The sequence below is a fragment of the Podarcis liolepis genome (genome assembly GCF_965112155.1).
Source record: "Podarcis liolepis genome assembly, chromosome: 3".
NCBI lineage: Eukaryota > Metazoa > Chordata > Lepidosauria > Squamata > Lacertidae > Podarcis > Podarcis liolepis.
Genome location: NC_139557.1, coordinates 72705602 through 72723227, shown reverse-complemented (window position 1 = coordinate 72723227; position 17626 = coordinate 72705602). Strand labels below are relative to the sequence as shown.

The following is a 17626-nucleotide window of genomic DNA, read 5'->3' as shown; positions in this document are numbered from 1 at the left end:
GAGGCTCTTCTGGCTGTTCTACTGCCCTTGGGCAGCTTGGAGAGGGCATTCTCCATGGCCAGCTCCTAGTTTTCTCTCCACAAGTTGTCCAGCACTTTCATTATATATCTTGCATCATATATTGAAGGCACATCTCTTTACCCTTGCCTTTGAAACCTGGTGTATCTATATGGATCCACCCTATTCTTCTGATTGTAAATTGCTTTAACTGTTTTTAATATTGTGTTTTTGTATTGTTGTAACCCACCCTGGGACTTACAGTGAAGTGTGGGTTAAAAAATCCATATAATACTATTACTAAAGGTGAAGAGGAAATCCTACTCATGCGTACCTTGGAGGAAGTCTCATTGATGTTAATGGCCCTTACTTTTGAGTAGCCAAATATAGTATTGTGCTGTCAAGCAATGCATGTTTCAGAAAGAACGCTGTGCTTACACTGCTTTACATACCCTATATATGTGCATCCTCGCCAGAGTCACACCCAATATATATGAAAAACTATAGCCAACATCTTTTATGGAGAGACGATATTTGAACCTACAGCAGCTTATCCAGATTTACCCCACATGCAGGTGCTTGTTGTGGGCTATGCCATCTTATGATGCCTTTAAGCTTTAGAACGACCTGGTCATTCATGGGGAACAGTGAAAATTCATCAGCAAGAAGTGAGACCTGCAACATACCATTGCTCTAAGACCATTGCCAGCCATGCCCCTTTCTGCCATACTCCATTCCATTACCACCACCTCAATTTTCCAAACCACCTCCAACATATACTGAATGTACTGTGGCCTCTGAGCATGTTTAATCATTTTTAGGGGGTTTCCCCTATTTATTCTCCTGCAAACCTTGGAGTTACCACAGGCCTGCTGATACTTTCTACAGTCAGCACTTGAGGAATGAGTTTGCTATTAATTTATTAGTAGGCAAGCATAACAAATGGTTTCTTCCTGCATCCAGGCTTCTGGAATGATCTAGAATTACAGCCAGGTGAGGAATGAAACCAATTCCATCTGGAAGGAACAGTTCTAAGGTGTTGAAAGAGAAGGCCTTTTCCTTTTGAAAGTGGTTCATTTAGCTAGGATCTGATTAGTTGGATCCTCCTACCCGAGGATTTACCCTCAGAACTCCCCCCAAATGGCCTGGAGGATTTGGCCCCACAACTGGTCGGTAATGCTGCGATCACGCCAGGGGCCTGAGCTAATCAGTGGTGCTGGCATGATCGCGAGGTAAGTATATATACAGCGGCGCAACATGTGCCTGTCTCTTGCTTCGTGTTGCCAAACACACACACCCCCCACCCATTGTTAGATCGGTGTCTGGCTTTGCTGTGGACTTTGGTTGGTTGCCGTTTTTTGGAACGGGGGCCAAGTAGGAATTTTTTCCAATGTGGCAGATTGGCAGTGGCCACTTGGTTTTTGCCTACCTCTTAGCAATTGTCACAACTTTGTAAGGTTAGGCGGTTAGGCATTGGTTTAGGGGAATGTGGGGAGGGGAGGTGCGGCCATCACCTGCCCCTCCATGTGATAGGGTATTCCATTAAAGGAATCCGGGGGTCTGGATCTCATCCGAAGCCCAGGGAGGGGCTAGGGCCATGCCAGGACCCTCGGGAACCCCAGGGGTGAGCACCAGTCAATAGCCATTGTTGGAGCTCCTTCTGCTGGTAGTTTACCCTTTGCAGGCTTGCTGCTGGGTGGACAGGAGCCAATTATAGTCATTAGATACCAATGCCTAAGCCAATACCAGTCACACCTGTGTACGCAATAAAGTTGTGGCCTAAATTTGCCCATTAACCTTTAAACTAAATTCTGTTTCCATTGTGTCTTTATTCCATGGGGGTGGGTTTTGAGGCTTGACGCCCAATTATTTTTTAAAGGATATGGGAGGTGCGAACTGGTGCTGCTGTGAATCTGGATCTGAATCTGCTTGCATTGTACCCTTGTGCATTTGTGACTGGGCAAAGATACCAATATCTCTAGAATGTTATCCACCTGAGAAAACACATCCAAGCTTCTCAATGGCCAGGGAAGACAGATTTTGACACATTATTACTGCCTTTCAGATCATTTCCCCAGCCTATCCTGAATGAAGGCTCCAGATTTTTAAAATGTCGTATGTCCAAACCAAACATGTGTCTGACACCGGCAAGTCAGGTGTCAGTTGTTCTCATTGCCCAATCTGATCATGCAGTTGTAACAAAATTAGCACAGGGTGTGGCAAACGGTTGGGTCCTGGCACATTCAAGTTGTGCGATTAAAGTGAATATGGTGTTCTTGTGCAACCAAAACCTGTTTCCAAAAAATCATATGTAAGGTATGGAAAGCAATGAGGAAATGTTCCTGGAAAGCGTTGGATAACAATTGCTTTAGGCAATTTTGTATTAACCTCCTGCAAACGAATCAGAATGGATGTTCAGTTAACAGCAGACATACCCGGCCCCAAAAAAAACCTTGTGCAAGAGAGATTGGGATAAGTGCTCAATAAACAAGTTATCTGGAAGCAACCAAAGTAACTTGCAAAATCAGTGGTGTATAATCAGTACCTCTTTTGTACCTATGTAAAAGACACCTCTTTTGTGAGGTGTTTCTCATTTCATTTTTCAGCATTTGGGGCTGGAGAAGCTGAAATCTGGAAGCACTTCTCCACATCCCAAGCAACAGCTATGTGCACAACAGACTCTGAACACTTAACACGGGAGGCACCCCTTAAATAAGATGGAGAGAGGCGGTTGCTGCTCTCTGAGCTACTGTTTCAGCTTGCCTTTGCCGCACTAGCTACACTTGCTTCATCGTGTTTACAACCAGCACAGCAAGATGCTGTAAATTACATGATAAAATGGGGGTGGGAAGCAAGTGGAGAGGCCGACGTAGTGGCAGTAAGCCCAGAAGTGAAGCCGACAAGAGTAGACCTGGAATGCCCATCTGCTCTCATCTGTCCCCAGCTGTAGGGGACTCCGGGTTTGAATGACTTTTCCTCGCAGTCACCTGCAGCTAATTAGCTGCCTCCATTTCAAAGTTTCGCTGGCTCGCTGCCCAGCATTCACAGCACTGCTCAGGTAGTGACCTCCAGCATCTCACCCAGTGGACCTTGACTGTTCTTTCACCCGCAGCTAATTGACTAAAGCAGCAAAGGTGGGTTGGCTCCATTCGCAGGCAGTGCAGCCTCTCTGCTCAACTCCGTTTTAGATTGTGCCAACGCAGGTGGCCAACTTTTTAACCGTCTATTGTAGCTGCGCCTTTAACGCCAGCTTGATGTGCAGACATTAACAAAAAGTGTCGTGCTGCTATGAAGCTGTGAAGGTGCTGAACCAGCATCTTGAGGAAGTAGTGGATGAGAGCCAATTAACTGTAGCTCAGTCCCATGAGACAGAAGTTATGTTGGGGTGGGAGATTGCATACCAAGGACTTTCCCAGCATCCTTAACAAACTACATTTCCCAGGATTCTTTGGGGGAAGCCATGAAGTGGTATCTTCAGGCTTTAAATGTATGGTGTGAATGTGGCCTCAGTCTCACAAATGAAAAATTTGTCATTCAAACTACACAATCCGTAAAGGGGGTGGGGGGATATTTGAATTCTCTATTGGGATTTGTACTTCCTTCATGCCCAGTTGCCACTGAATAGATATTTAGTGCCCAGATTATACTCTGAGGTACTGTGTGCCACAAATACCCTGACACATGGTTAGGCCCCGAGTTCCTGCTTCAGATCACACACAGACTTCTTTTATTTGTCTGTTCTATTCTATTTAAATATTTCTGCTTTGACACTGATAGATGATAATAAAGAATCCACTCTCAATATAGGAGAAGTGACTTTCAATATAGGAAAAGTGACCCTGTAAATAATTACAGGGTTCAGCAGTGGGGAGGAAGGAGGGAGCTACTTGTCCTGAGAGCATTGCCTCTCCCTCTGGTACCACCAAGGTCCACCATGCTCCACACAGAAGAAAGCAGGGCCTCTCTTCACAGAGATATGCTGTCACGTAATTACTTTCCTGCCTGGTGGTGATGGTGGTAGTACTAGCGATAATGTGTTTCCACAGTGCCTACAGTAACTCGTCACATAGTTCATTAAATCAAATACACCCAAGAGAAAAGGAGCGGAGAATAGTTGAGGTTGAAGATCATTTTGGCAATGAAAGCCTGAAGGTGTGAGTTTTTAACAGACATTTATACATTACCATGCCTGTCTCCCTGACCCTTAAGCAAGCCTGTTCTAACGCGAACCAAATGGAGCTGTCTTTGATAAATAGGCGAACGCATGAGAAAGGGTGGGGGATTTCTTAAAGTTCACTCAGGGCTTGTCTAAGACATCTTGATCCCTTCATTGAAGGACAAGATGGTGCCCTCAACTGAATAGAAGGCTTAAGGACTGGCAGCTAAACCTTACAGATGACGGAACAGCATCCTTCACTGTAACTGAGGACTTCAAGCTACTTTAGAGGCTCCCAAAGCCTTCCAATCTGCAGCATCCATTGCTTGAGGCAGTTGTCTCACTCTGCCCAACAGTGGGACCAACCCTGAGCATGAATTCATCTTCTGAAAAACAATTAAAGGTGCAGAAACCCTTCATTTCTCCCCATTGGCCAACCTAAATCATTTACTTGAACAATGCAGCCATTTAGAGCCTTCATCCTCCCCTTTGGAAAGCCCTGCTATGCTCAGTGTCTTGCTTGCCAGAATAGGTAGGAGAGGAGGATGAGCAAAGGAGCTTTGAGGCTGGATATGAGCAGCTGCCTCCTCTCCAAGTGCCTCCGAGATTTTATATTGCATTTATTTATCAATTAAAAATGATACCGCTTAATAGAATAAAAGTCCCTAAGTGGTTTGCACAGAGACAATACAAACGCAGCAACATTCAATCAAATTTCTTGAGATTAGATGAAAATGGGATGAAAACAAAATGGAACTGTTGATCACAGATAAAACTGAGCAGATATACTTTTCCCAGGCAGCCTTCTGTAGAGGCCAGCTCCTCCATTCTGTTTTACTGCTGCTTCCAGGATCAAACAAATGCCCGTTTTAACTTTACTGTTTGTGTTCCGCCAAATCAGTCAAGAATACAAAGATGTCAAAGACCACCATGGCTTCATCACTTACATCTTAACTACTTCGTAGTATTGTATCTGGTTTTACTCTCAATACAGCGAAAGAAGAAGCTTATCACAAACAGTGAACTCATCAGACCTGGGTGAGATAGCTCAGTTGGTGAGAGCATGGTGCTGATAACACCAAGGTTGCAGGTTCAATTCCCATATGGGGCAGCTGCATATTCCTGCTTTTGCAGGGAGTTGGGCTAGATGATCCTCAGGGTCCCTTCCAACTCTACAATTCTATTATTCTATTATCTGAGTTAGTTTATAGCTAAAATACCTAACAGTTAAAGTGTGGGCCTACACAAGTCTGCTCAGAAGTAAGACCCACTGAGTTCAATGGGATTGACTCACAGTAAACGTGTATAGGACTGCAGTCCAAGAGGGGCAATCCAAACTCCTGATTTGCAGCATCAGGGTAGAATCATAGAATCATAGAATCATAGAATCATAGAGTTGGAAGAGACCACAAGGGCCATCGAGTCCAACCCCCTGCCAAGCAGGAAACACCATCAGAGCACTCCTGACATATGGTTGTCAAGCCTCTGCTTAAAGACCTCCAAAGAAGGAGACTCCACAACACTCCTTGGCAGAAAATTCCACTGTCAAACAGCTCTTACTGTCAGGAAGTTCTTCCTAATGTTTAGGTGGAATCTTCTTTCTTGTAGTTTGGATCCATTGCTCCGTGTCCGCTTCTCTGGAGCAGCAGAAAACAACCTTTCTCCCTCCTCTATGTGACATCCTTTTCTATATTTGAACATGGCTATCATATCACCCCTTAACCTCCTCTTCTCCAGGCTAAACATGCCCAGCTCCCTTAGCCGTTCCTCATAAGGCATCGTTTCCAGGCCTTTGACCATTTTGGTTGCCCTCCTCTGGACACGTTCCAGTTTTTCAGTGTCCTTCTTGAATTGTGGTGCCCAGAACTGGACACAGTGCTCCAGGTGAGGTCTGACCAGAGCAGAATACAGTGGCACTATTACTTCCCTTGATCTAGATGCTATACTCCTATTGATGCAGCCCAGAATTGCATTGGCTTTTTTAGCTGCCGCGTCACACTGTTGGCTCATGTCAAGTTTGTGGTCAACCAAGACTCCTAGATCCTTTTCACATGTACTGCTCTCAAGCCAGGTGTCACCCATCTTGTATTTGTGCCTCTCAATTTTTTTTGCCCAAGTGCAATACTTTACATTTCTCCCTGTTAAAATTCATCTTGTTTGTTTTGGCCCAGTTCTCTAATCTGTCAAGGTCGTTTTGAAGTGTGATCCTGTCCTCTGGGGTGTTAGCCACCCCTCCCAGTTTGGTGTCATCTGCAAATTTGATCAGGATGCCCTTGAGTCCATCATCCAAGTCGTTGATAAAGATGTTGAATAAGACCGGGCCCAAGACAGAACCCTGTGGCACCCCACTAGTCACTCTTCTCCAGGATGAAGAGGAACCATTGATGAGCACTCTTTGGGTTCGGTCAGTCAGCCAGTTACAAATCCACTGAGTGGTAGCATAGTCAAGACCGCATTTTACCAGTTTCTTTACAAGAATATCATGGGGCACCTTGTCAAATGCCTTGCTGAAATCAAGGGTAGTATAGCCTTGGCTGCCTCCACCAGGTTATCTTTTGTAACATGGCGCCCTGTGCAAGGCCAAAATTTGGTGCATCCAAATGGATCTTCTCAATTATGAATCTTCTCAATTTTGTACCGCCTTGGCCCTTTGTAGCAGAACTGCCCACAGCACCCTGAATCCGGTGCTGAATCTACATCCCCACCACTCACAGCTGCCAGGGTGGAAGTTGGGGAGAAGGACAGGAAAAATGTTTCTTTGCTGCACCGGATTCTAGGGTGAATCATATGCTGGACCAGCACTGTCCTCTCCCTGTCTCTGAAATGCCCTATTTTGGGCGGTTTCTAGTACCTAGCACTGGTGGAAATATTGCTGGCTGTAGGTAGGCTCTACCTGTTCAATGTTTGAGAAAGAGCGTTGGGGTGCTCCTCTCTGACAAGGCTGAGCCACTAATGATGGAGTTGCCCCACAGCAGAGGTTGGCTGATCTGGGCAGGTCTGGGTGGAAGGAATCCTCTGCTCCATTCCCCTCCAGCATAGCAAATTGGGATTTGAATTACTCTGCCCACCACTAACAGTGCAATGCTAGGAATGTTTATTTTGAAGTAAATCCCACTAAATTCAATGGGTCTCCCTGGTAAATGTCCTAGGCTGGCCAAAGGCAAAAGAAGCTTTAATTGTTCTGCAGAAGGGGGAATTTCAGGAGGTTTTAGCTGGCTGCACAGGCTACGCCTAATGAGGGCCCTCCTTCTATGCAAAAAACGAAAGGTTGCTGCAAGACTAAAGGTTGCTGCTTTCTTTGTACTTGGCCACACTAATAGGACTGCAGCCACAATCAACTTCATGTTGCAAAATTTCTTTACGTTTGCCAATTCATCTTCAGGGAGGAAGGCTTAATTCATCTTGAAAAGGGGGGGAATACTGCATTTATCAGATTCAGGATTAAGAAGCTTTTTGACCAAAGAAGAAGAAGAAAACTAAGCAAGCTTTTACAAGTTTAAACGATGTGAGAAAAAGAGGTGGAAACTGCCTGGGTCACAGTCTGTTTTGCCAATTGTTTTACCTGAGCTCGTTTTAATGGGTCTACATGCCCAAACCTGTCAGAAATGAAAGAGAATTGCTTTTAACTGACTGCTTAAAGCCTAAAGAGGCCTCCAAGAACCCACTCTGGGCATGGAAGAAGTTGCCCAGCCCTGGCAGTTCTGTCATATTAAACTCCACTGTATTGTCATTGTGTTCTTCAAAGCACTCCTTCCACAGGCCTTGGGGCTTTCGAATAGGATCATTTTGTGCCTGTCCTTCTATGCTTTCTCTCTTTGACAATGTGCATATGAATCACTCTCTCTGCTGGAAGCGAGAGATCCTCGACTGAGACTAGAAGACTCATGCTACAAAACTCCAGAGTCTTTGCACTTTCAGCATCATCTCGCCTGGCCTCTTAGTGCCCTCCTAGGTAATTCCCACCCCACCCCAGGGGAGGGAGGATTACTGCCCACTTTGTGAACTGCTAGTCCAGATGATATTCTGCTATGTTGTGAAAGAAAAGAGCTTCAAACTATACATTTTTTAAAAAAAGCATAAAGGTTTGCTACAGTTCATGGTTAAGTAAATAAGGTTAACACTTGTTTGGCCAGAAAATTGTAGCAGACCACACATGGCCCTTCATTCTTCCATATGCTTTATCTTGGGATCTGGAAGAAACATCCTATATGTTTCTCTCAGATCCCAAGATTTCTTTAGGAATGTTCAGAAATATTCAGATTTCTTTAGGAATGTTCATGCAGTTGCCCGGAAACAACAGGGATTTGGAATGAAGCTGTTCAGAGTTACATGAGGTCCACTGCAGTTTGATAATCCCCCTTGAGCACTCCTGCTGCAGGTAGATTCCCATCGGGATTCATGTTTGTGGGGTTCAATTAACAAAGACTTCCACTAGTGCAATGGGGTTACCAAGCTTCTCCCCACACAGCCCTCCCTCCTCCCCCCCAAAAAGGGAAGGGAAGGAAAATCCCCAGAACAGTGAACATGAGGAAGAGAGAAGGGATCATAGGAGCCAACTCCTAGGGGCTAAGGTCCTTTCCCCTCCCCCATAAAATATTTGAGGGGACTTGAGCCCTCCAAAGTTGATAAGTATTGCCATTGAAATGGTAAGTGTGTGCCACAACATGTGATCAATTATGCAGGGCTGGACTTACCTTCCCCTGCCCCATATTTCATTCAAGTTGGCACTCCTGGAAGGAATCATTTTGTCTTGCAAGCTAAGAAGCTTTCAGTGATGGAGTAATTATTATAGAGCTAGACTGAATTCCTCCCAATGCATCTTTTTAAGATGTTTTCTTTGGATTAGTGAATGAGACCGTCATTCCATTTTGGGTCAACTGGAATATATGTGACTATGGGGAAAGTAATACCTGTACAGTGGTACCTTGGGTTAAGAACTTAATTCGTTCTGTAGGTCCGTTCTTAACCTGAAACTGTTCTTAACCTGAGGTACCACTTTAGCTAATGGGGCCTCCCGCTGCCACCACGCGATTTCTGTTCTCATCCTGAAGAAAGTTCTTAACCAGAGGTACTATTTCTGGGTTAGCGGAGTCTGTAACCTGAAGCGTCTGTAACCCAAGGTACCACTGTAACTATTTCACCATTTATCAGTCATTTGCAAAATGTCTTCCTCATTCAACATCAACATCTGAATAAGGAGAATATGGAATTATGTAGTCAATATCTCAGTTTCGAAGACTGATTTTCAGAATTAATATTTTATGTTTTAATAAAGCAGGCTCCGTCTTGAGTGTTGTTTATCATGTGCATGTGGATGGGCGTATCAAAACAATGCATACAGTTCAACTTCTTGCTAATGAGCTGATACTGATCGGATTTTATGAGCTGGCAATGCATCAATCACTCATCATTAAACCATTCCCAAAGTGAATATTAATGCACCTTTCCTCCTATTGAAGTGCAAGGCAATGCATACTTGCATCCAGATTGCACAACTGACATTAATGCTTTGCCATAAAATGAATAATGCATTTTTAAAGTAAAAAAGGTTTCTCATACTTGTTGTTCCAGAATAATATTCACAGTTTAGCCCGGGGGGGGGGGGGATCCAATGAGCCTCTTGGGCTTGCTGATCAGAAGTTCAGCGGTTTGAATCCCCACAACGGAGTGAGCTCCTGTTGCTCTGTCCCAGCTCCTGGCAAGCTAGCAGTTCAAAAGCATGCCAGTGCAAGTAGATAAATAGGTACCACTGTGGCGGGAATGTAAATGGCGTTTCTATGCGCTCTGGTACTCGTCACAGTGTTCCCAATGGAAGCAATATCTTTGAAAAGGGAAAACTTGAAATTGGGCAACATATAAAGATCTGTTAACAGAACCAGAAAATCAGTTAAAGGTGAAGGAATATAATGATATAAAATGTCTGCTAACAGATTGGCTACAATACCATCAATTGATTGACATATTCAGAGGTGATAAAGGGATGGGCTTTGGGAAGGAATTCTCAAAGTTCAAAAAGGAATTATTGGAAAATAATGAGAAATTCTTATCAAGAATGTACAAACTACTGTTGGAATGGGAGACGAAAGATGAAGAGGTTAAGACTGTAATGAAACACTGGGCACAAGATATAGGGTATAACATACCATTTGAATATGGGGAAAGTTGTGGAAAGAGAATTTAAAATTTACGGCATGCAGTTCACTAAAAGAAAATTATATGAAAATGATGTATAGGTGGTATTCAACTCCAGTAAAACTTGCTAAGATGTATAAAAATTCATCTAACCTATGTTGGAAATGTAAAGATAAAGAAGATACGTTTTTTCATATGTGGTGGACATGTAAAAAAGCAAAGGGCTTCTGGGAAATGATATACAATGAAATGAAAAAAATGTGTAAAAATACATTTGTTAAAAAAAACAGAGGCCTTTTTACTAGGAATACTAGGAGATGAAGTGCCAAGAAGCAAAATTGACTATTTATGTATGCAACCACAGCTACCAGAATGCTACTTGCCCAGAATTGGAAAGAAGAGAACACCCCAACGAAAGAAGAATGGAAGACTAAGATGATACACTACGCTAAATTAACTGTGAAGATCAGACACCATGAAGGAAAATTTAATTAAGAATGGGGAAAATTTATAGATTATTTTTAAGAACACTGTAAAAACATGGAAACATTAGCAGGTTTGTTGCAACATTTTTGAATTGAAGGCAAAATTAGAATGTGAAAAAGAATTTGAAATTAAGTAATGAAAAATAATTGGATGCAAGGAAAATAAAAGGGGGGAATGGAAACCAGGAGGGGTGGTGGGAAGTCAATCAATGTAAATTTGGAAATGATACGTTAAGAAAAATTGTTATTAGAAAAAATTATCTATATCTATCTATCTATCATCTATCATCATCATCTACTGCAGCAGGAAGGTAAACGGCATTTCCATGTGCTTTGGCACTCAACACAGTGTCCCATTGCATAGAAAGCTGTCTGTGGACAAATGCTGGCTCCCTCAGCCTGAAGAGAGATGAGCATTGCACCCCATAGTCACCTTTGACTGGACTTAACTGTCCAGGGATCTTCTACCTTTACCTTACCTCTCTCTGTATAAAGGTGATGAGGAGCTCCACAGCCATTATGTGGCATGAAGGGTGGATAACAGAAGTAGATGTGGGGTGGTGGATGAGTGAATAAATTGATGGGTGGGTGGTGGAAGAAGTCCACTTACCTTTAATGGTCAGACAGCATTGTAGGCTGGTCATGGCAACATCTGCGACCTAGTGGCTGGCTGCAGTGGATTGCATACCTACCTGCAGATTGGCCAATAGCCGACTGGCCTGGGGGCCAGAGTTCCCCAGAGGGTGAGACCAACCAGCCAATGGGCATGTTTGGGTTCACTCCCAGGGGAATAAATAGCCTGCCAAATCATTCTCAGCATTTTGTCAGATCTCCCACCCTCCCTCCCTTTGTCATACGCTTTTCCTTTCATGCTAAGAAGGACCTTGTTAGCACCATATTTGGAGCCAGGCAGGAATTTTTCCACTTGGCAAATTGGCACCAGCCATTTGGTTTTCACCTACCTCATAGCAGTCATCACAACTTTGTGAGGCTAGGCATTGGGTAAGCCTTGGGTGGAGGGGAATTTGTAGCCTCTGCCTGCCCCTCCTTGATTAAGGGTGCACCATTAAAGAGATTCGCACGAAGCTGCCTCTATCCGATGCCCAGGTGGCGGCTAAGGCCATAACACTCCACCAACGGGGACCCCTCAGGGGGGACACCTATTTAATGTATGTCATAGCCCCCCCATGTGGTTTACCCTTGGTTTACTCCCAGCAGATGGGCTGGAGCAAAATAAATGGCTTCACTCAATGCCTATAGCAAACTATTCACATCTGTAATCAATGAAGTTGTGGCCTATTTGAGCCCAAGCTATATGCTAGCAAGCTTGTTTAGTTCTTCGTCATCTAAGGAGTGACAGGGTCATGGAGCCTTAGCATGCAAGTCATAGCTGTGCCATCGCCAGTTTTCTTGGGGAATTTAAGGGTATAAAGCCAACTTCCAGGTTTCAACCAGGCCATGTTTGTTTTTTGAAGAAGTAATTTATTAAACCAGTTTTATATTTAAGAATACGGAGGCTTTACATTCTTCTATTTGATTAGGAAACTTGAGAAGAACAGAGGCGGATTGGATGTAAAACCTTCTCCTCAAGGCAAGTGACTTATTGTAAACACTCTATATAAACTGGCTCAGAGTGTTGTTGTTTTTTTAAAAAAAAATCTTCATCAGTAGTGTGTGTTAATGGCATAGTAGGTCAGGGGCTTGTGTCAAAGCATTTTTTAAAAATAGGAAAAGAAATGTATAAGAGTTCAGAAGTGGGCTTCCAGAATGATTCATAGCTTGGAAAGCCTGGCTTCCAGCAAGATTGCCAAACTAAATAGAATGACCTTAAAACAGATGGTTAAGTGTTGCTATTATCACTGTTTGTAAGTGCCTCCCATGGAGAGATTTCTAATAGAGAAAAAGCATTATGATATTTTAGAGCTGGAAGTTGAAACTAGGCAAACTAAAACTGAAAAGAAGCAGCAAGCTTATAATTACAGAAGTATTTATTGGCACAAAGGATGTAACATGGTCCCCATCAAATGAGGTCTTTAAACCTTACCTATGCTGACCGCCTTTCTAAATGAGATTCTTGCATTCAGTCTGAAAGTATAGTGTTGAAGTAATAATTAATAGGTTAAATCTATGATTTTCCCCAGACAGGCATTCACTTAATTTGCCATGTTCACTGTGGCCTTAAAGGACAAGCTCAGAAAGGGGGATGAGTAACCCTAAGTAACTAAAAGAAATATTCCTGGGGGATGAGAGTTCAGCTTTGGGGACAAAAGAACAAGGTGCTTATAGATATTCATACAACCCATATTCAAATTTCCCCCCAAATTATCTGAAGCTGCCTTTATCTCAAGCGTTTGATGGTCCTGATAACTTAATGCAAATCCCCTCACGGTTTCTAAAGAGATGAAAACCCTCTTCGTGTAATGTGCCCAATAAGAGAAAGCAGGTGAGGTTGGCACAATTCAAAAGCACTGTCGGAAATGCCAGCATGGCTTCACTGGTGGATTTGTACCACAATGTCCTTGCCCCTCCCCCTCTCCATGGGCGTATGCAGCAGCCGCCAGAAGGTCAGGTGAAGAGTGCAGCCCCATGCTGCCATCCTACTGTCCTTGTGTGTGCTGACCCAACCTGCTCCATCCCCAACTTTCTCAAGTTGCGTGGGAAGTCTAAAGGGGGCTTTGAAATGCAGAGAAGTCTCCTTGCAATTAGGAATCCTGAGGGTGCAGGCTTCCCACTTGTCAGAAGGCTTCTAAGTGTCTTCTGACGAATGCACTAAAAAAAAAAACCCATTCAGATGTTCTCTCTCAAAACAGGAAAGTTGGGGGTAGAGCAGACAGAAACATTGGGAGCAAGGGAGAGTGCCCTCCCCCATTTCCGACTTGTTGTTTAGTCATTTAGTTGTGTCCGATTCTTTGTGACCCCATGGACCAAAGCACGCCAGGCACTCCTGTCTTCCACTGCCTCCCGCAGTTTGGTCAAACTCATTATGGTAGCTTCGAGAACACTATCCAGCCATCTCGCCCTCTGTCGTCCCCTTCTCCTTGTGCCCTCCATCTTTCCCAACATCAGGGTCTTTTCCAGGGAGTCTTCTCTTCTCATGAGGTGGCCAAAGTATTGGAGCCTCAGCTTCACAATCTGTCCTTCCAGTGAGCACTCAGGGCTGATTTCCTTAAGAATGGATAAGTTTGATCTTGCAGTCCATGGGACTCTCAAGAGTCTCCTCCAGCACCATAATTCAAAAGCATCAATTCTTCGGTGATCAGCCTTCTTTATGGTCCAGCTCTCACTTCCATACATCACTAATGGAAAAACCATAGCTTTAACTATACGGACCTTTTTTCTGACTACTCCTTTCTAATTCCCTCTTTAGACATAAGGCCCGAACAAGTGTTACAGATTTCAGCCAAACACTGTTAAGTAGTACAACTGAGAGACTACACCCAGTTATTTACCAAACTTTGGAAGGGCTGCAGAAGAACATCACTTGGGTCCAGGATCTCAGAAGCGGGTTTCACATACCCCAACCTGCTAACCTTGGAACTGTCTGCAGTTTTTTCAAAAAATATATTTGCAATTCAGACCAAGCCTGAGAGCGGTTCTTAGACTGTTTGCATAATGATGGGCACAGTTGAATTTCAATGACTGCTTGAAAGGTCATCTCTCCCCCTGCTCCGCCCCACGCATTTCACTTAATGGAGCTGGCTGGCCTGTTTTACTTTAACTCATCCATTTTACTTTAACCCTTATATATTGTTTCAAGCGTTTGAAGCTATTACTCTACTGAAACTCTACATGAACTGAAGAAACATAACTGTCTCTCCATGGGTGCTAAACTTTTCTGTTTTGCAAGAAAAACAACATATTTGGACCGCTTCTTTCAGTAATGATTAAAATTCTGGATGCCTCTCCTGAGGACATAGCCCACAGCAACCACTAACCATTTCTGCAATCACATCAGTCATACATATCCCCCGAAAAGCCCTCTGGCAGGACTATTCTCCCCTTCTGTGGATTCGAGGAACTGGTATTCAGAAGCACTGCTGCCTATGTTTCAGTGTAATTGGCTTATGGACTTATAAAGGTTGTAGACACCACCTGCTACTGCAGTCCTGCTCTCTCCTTCACTTATAGATCCTACATAGTTGTAGAAGTAAGAGCAGTACCATGGAGGTTTCTCTAAGCCATCCTGTAGACAGGAGAAAATGGTGCACAGAAAATACAGCATTGTGAAAATCTAAGCAGACAGCTGCTAGGCGAGAGCCAGCCCCCATTCTTGTGAATCCCTTGTAAAGAATTTGGATTGATGTGTATATTGCCCAACTGCTTCACGACACTTTGGGGGCCAGTTGTCTTCTAAAGCTGCCATCAGTGCTGACAACGATGAGGCAATGCTTTTTCGATCTTGCTTCCCAAAGTCTCACAATCCTGCTTTCCCCCTTGATTTATGTAGAGTTGAAGCTGCTGCTATTAGCGGATCGATTCCTATACCTGGTTCTAATCCACCGTGCCCAGAGAGCTGGAATTTTCAGCTGCTATACTTGTTTGTTATTAGACTCACTCCAGAACTTTTAAAGAAAGGCATTTCTTGCAGCATGTTGCATTACGAAAAGGGAAGCAGCAATCATGTGGATGCCAAGATACTTACCTTATTCCAGGACATCAAAGGAGAATGCATATTCTTCCTCTCCCCTCCCCCAATCTGCACAGATCACATTTATGGGGAAATAGGACTGTGCCTGCAGGCTACACACCTGACATACCTGCTTGCCCATGTCCCTCAGCACACACACACCCCATTCCATGCTAATGGAAAAGGGTAGGATCACCTGGAGGAATGGATGGGTGTGTAAGAACTGGGTGGATATCAGAGGAAAAAGCAAAAAAAAGTTCTTCTCTGGCTCAGATTCACAAGCTGCAGAAGTTTTGGAGTTTTAACACTCATATTGTATTTGAGGCAAGCATTGGAACTACCAAAAACTATATTTCCAAGCCTGGAAATATGTGTGTGTAGTGGGGTATTCTGAGGATGCATTGCCCAGCCAATTACATTAAATGGCAGCACTGGCAAATGCCAGAGATACTGAGGGTAGGGTGGCAAAATGGCACTGAGAAGCAGCAGCTGGAGAACAAAAACAAGGAAAGAACAGTACTGGAACAGTGGAAATGTTTGGCAGGGTAGAATCTTTGAATGAAGGGGGGAATTAGTTAAGCTGCATCAAATCTGCTGGTTTTGAAGCAAATCTGCTCGTTTTGAAGCAAGATTATGTAGAGGGGCCCTGGTGATCTCTGACTCAAATTTGGCCTTATTTTGGGAGGCCTTGATCGCTCTCTCTCAACTTAGGGAAAAGCTCACTAAAGGGGGGAAATGAGGATTTTATATGTATTATTAACCCAGGGTTCACTATTTATGGCATAATCCAGGAGCAAGTGAAAAGATGAATGGCAAAATATTTATGTCCTGAGTCAATTCATGTTACAGGCCAAGATGTTAAGTAGTACCTTTGGTTGTCCAACAGGAGATACCTTTCAAATAAATTTTGAAGCAATTTAAATAGGACATTAATGGTGTGAATTTGTCATTGTGCTAGCCTGAAGAAAAAGTTTTTGTGGGACGCACAAATTACATTGGGGCTTCTGGTTTTCTTTTGTTTCAACTTTCGAAGGCACAGAATGACAGAGCTTAGGAGCAGTCACTTTCCTGTGTGCCTTTGCTGTTCTAACATGCCACAACATTATTTATTACAATCTGAATGCAGCCCTGCATTCCAAACAACCTGCTTTAAATGCTGATCAAGCAAGCTAACCAGCTACTCTTCTTCTTCTCTTGTCAGGTGGGAAACTTACAGTTGCGTGAGATGTACAAAAGTTCCCCCCACCATTGTATCTCAGTGCCAGAACAAGGGTCAACTGCTCTAATGGGCACCTGTGAGGTCCAGAGACTGCCTTTCCCTACAATCTCTGCTGTGGTCAGAGCATTTTTTTCAGTCAGAACTCACTGGAACTCAGTTCCATCACCTCTCAGGTGGGTGGCACTGCCATTACAGTGGTACCTTGGTTCTCAGATTTAATCCGTTTCGGAAGTCCATTCCAAAACCAAAGCGTTTCAAAACCAAGGCGCACTTTCCCATAGAAAGTAATGCAAAACGGATTAATCCGTTCCAGACTTTTAAAAACAGCCCCTAAAACAGCAATTTAACATGAATTTTACTATCTAACGAGAACACTGAGCCATAAAATGAAAGCAATAATCAGTGTACTGTACTATAAAATAAATAAAACAGTATTGTAGATGAAATAATTTAAATTAATTTTTTCCTCACGTGCACTGATGATAGTCATTGTTTGGATGGGGGGCTTTTATCCATTTCCACAGTCACACAATCAATCAATCAATCAATCAATCAATCAATCACTAGCTGAACTGGGCTCCATACAGTCACAAAAACAAATGAGCCAAAAAAGCCTCAAAAACAATAACACAAAATAAATAGCAAAAACAAAAGCGCCAAACTTAATCCATTCCGGAAGTCCATTTGACTTCCAAAATGTTCCAAAACCAGAAAACTTACTTCTGGGTTTTCAGCGTTTGAGAATCAAGTTGTTTGAGAACCAAGGTTCCACTGTATAAGAGAACAAGGGAGGCATTTGTGGTGAGTTCCAGCACCTTTTTTCTAGAAAAATGGCACTGGCTGTGGTTCATATCCATGATTTGGAAAGGAGACTTGGTTGTTCTCCTCTGAGCCTTTTCAAACTCTACAATATTCTTTTTCAGATGGGATGACCAGAACTGTACATAGTAATCCAAATGTGGTTGCAAACCATAGATTTGAATAATGGCATTTTGATATCAGAAGTTTTA

At 43.3% G+C, this 17626-nt stretch overlaps 1 long non-coding RNA gene across 4 annotated transcripts in view; it reads right to left on the bottom strand.

Annotated features, from left to right (window-relative positions):
- The window catches only part of LOC310703889, a 45854-nt gene that overhangs the window by 15288 nt on the left and 12940 nt on the right, over nt 1-17626 (bottom strand). For 2 of the 4 annotated variants that reach the window (XR_014524430.1, XR_014524431.1), the window contains exon 4: nt 332-394. The exons of the other annotated variants lie outside the window; for them this stretch is intronic. This is a non-coding gene — a long non-coding RNA (uncharacterized lncRNA). The remainder of the gene's footprint in view (nt 1-331; nt 395-17626) is intronic. 4 annotated transcript variants of the gene reach the window in all.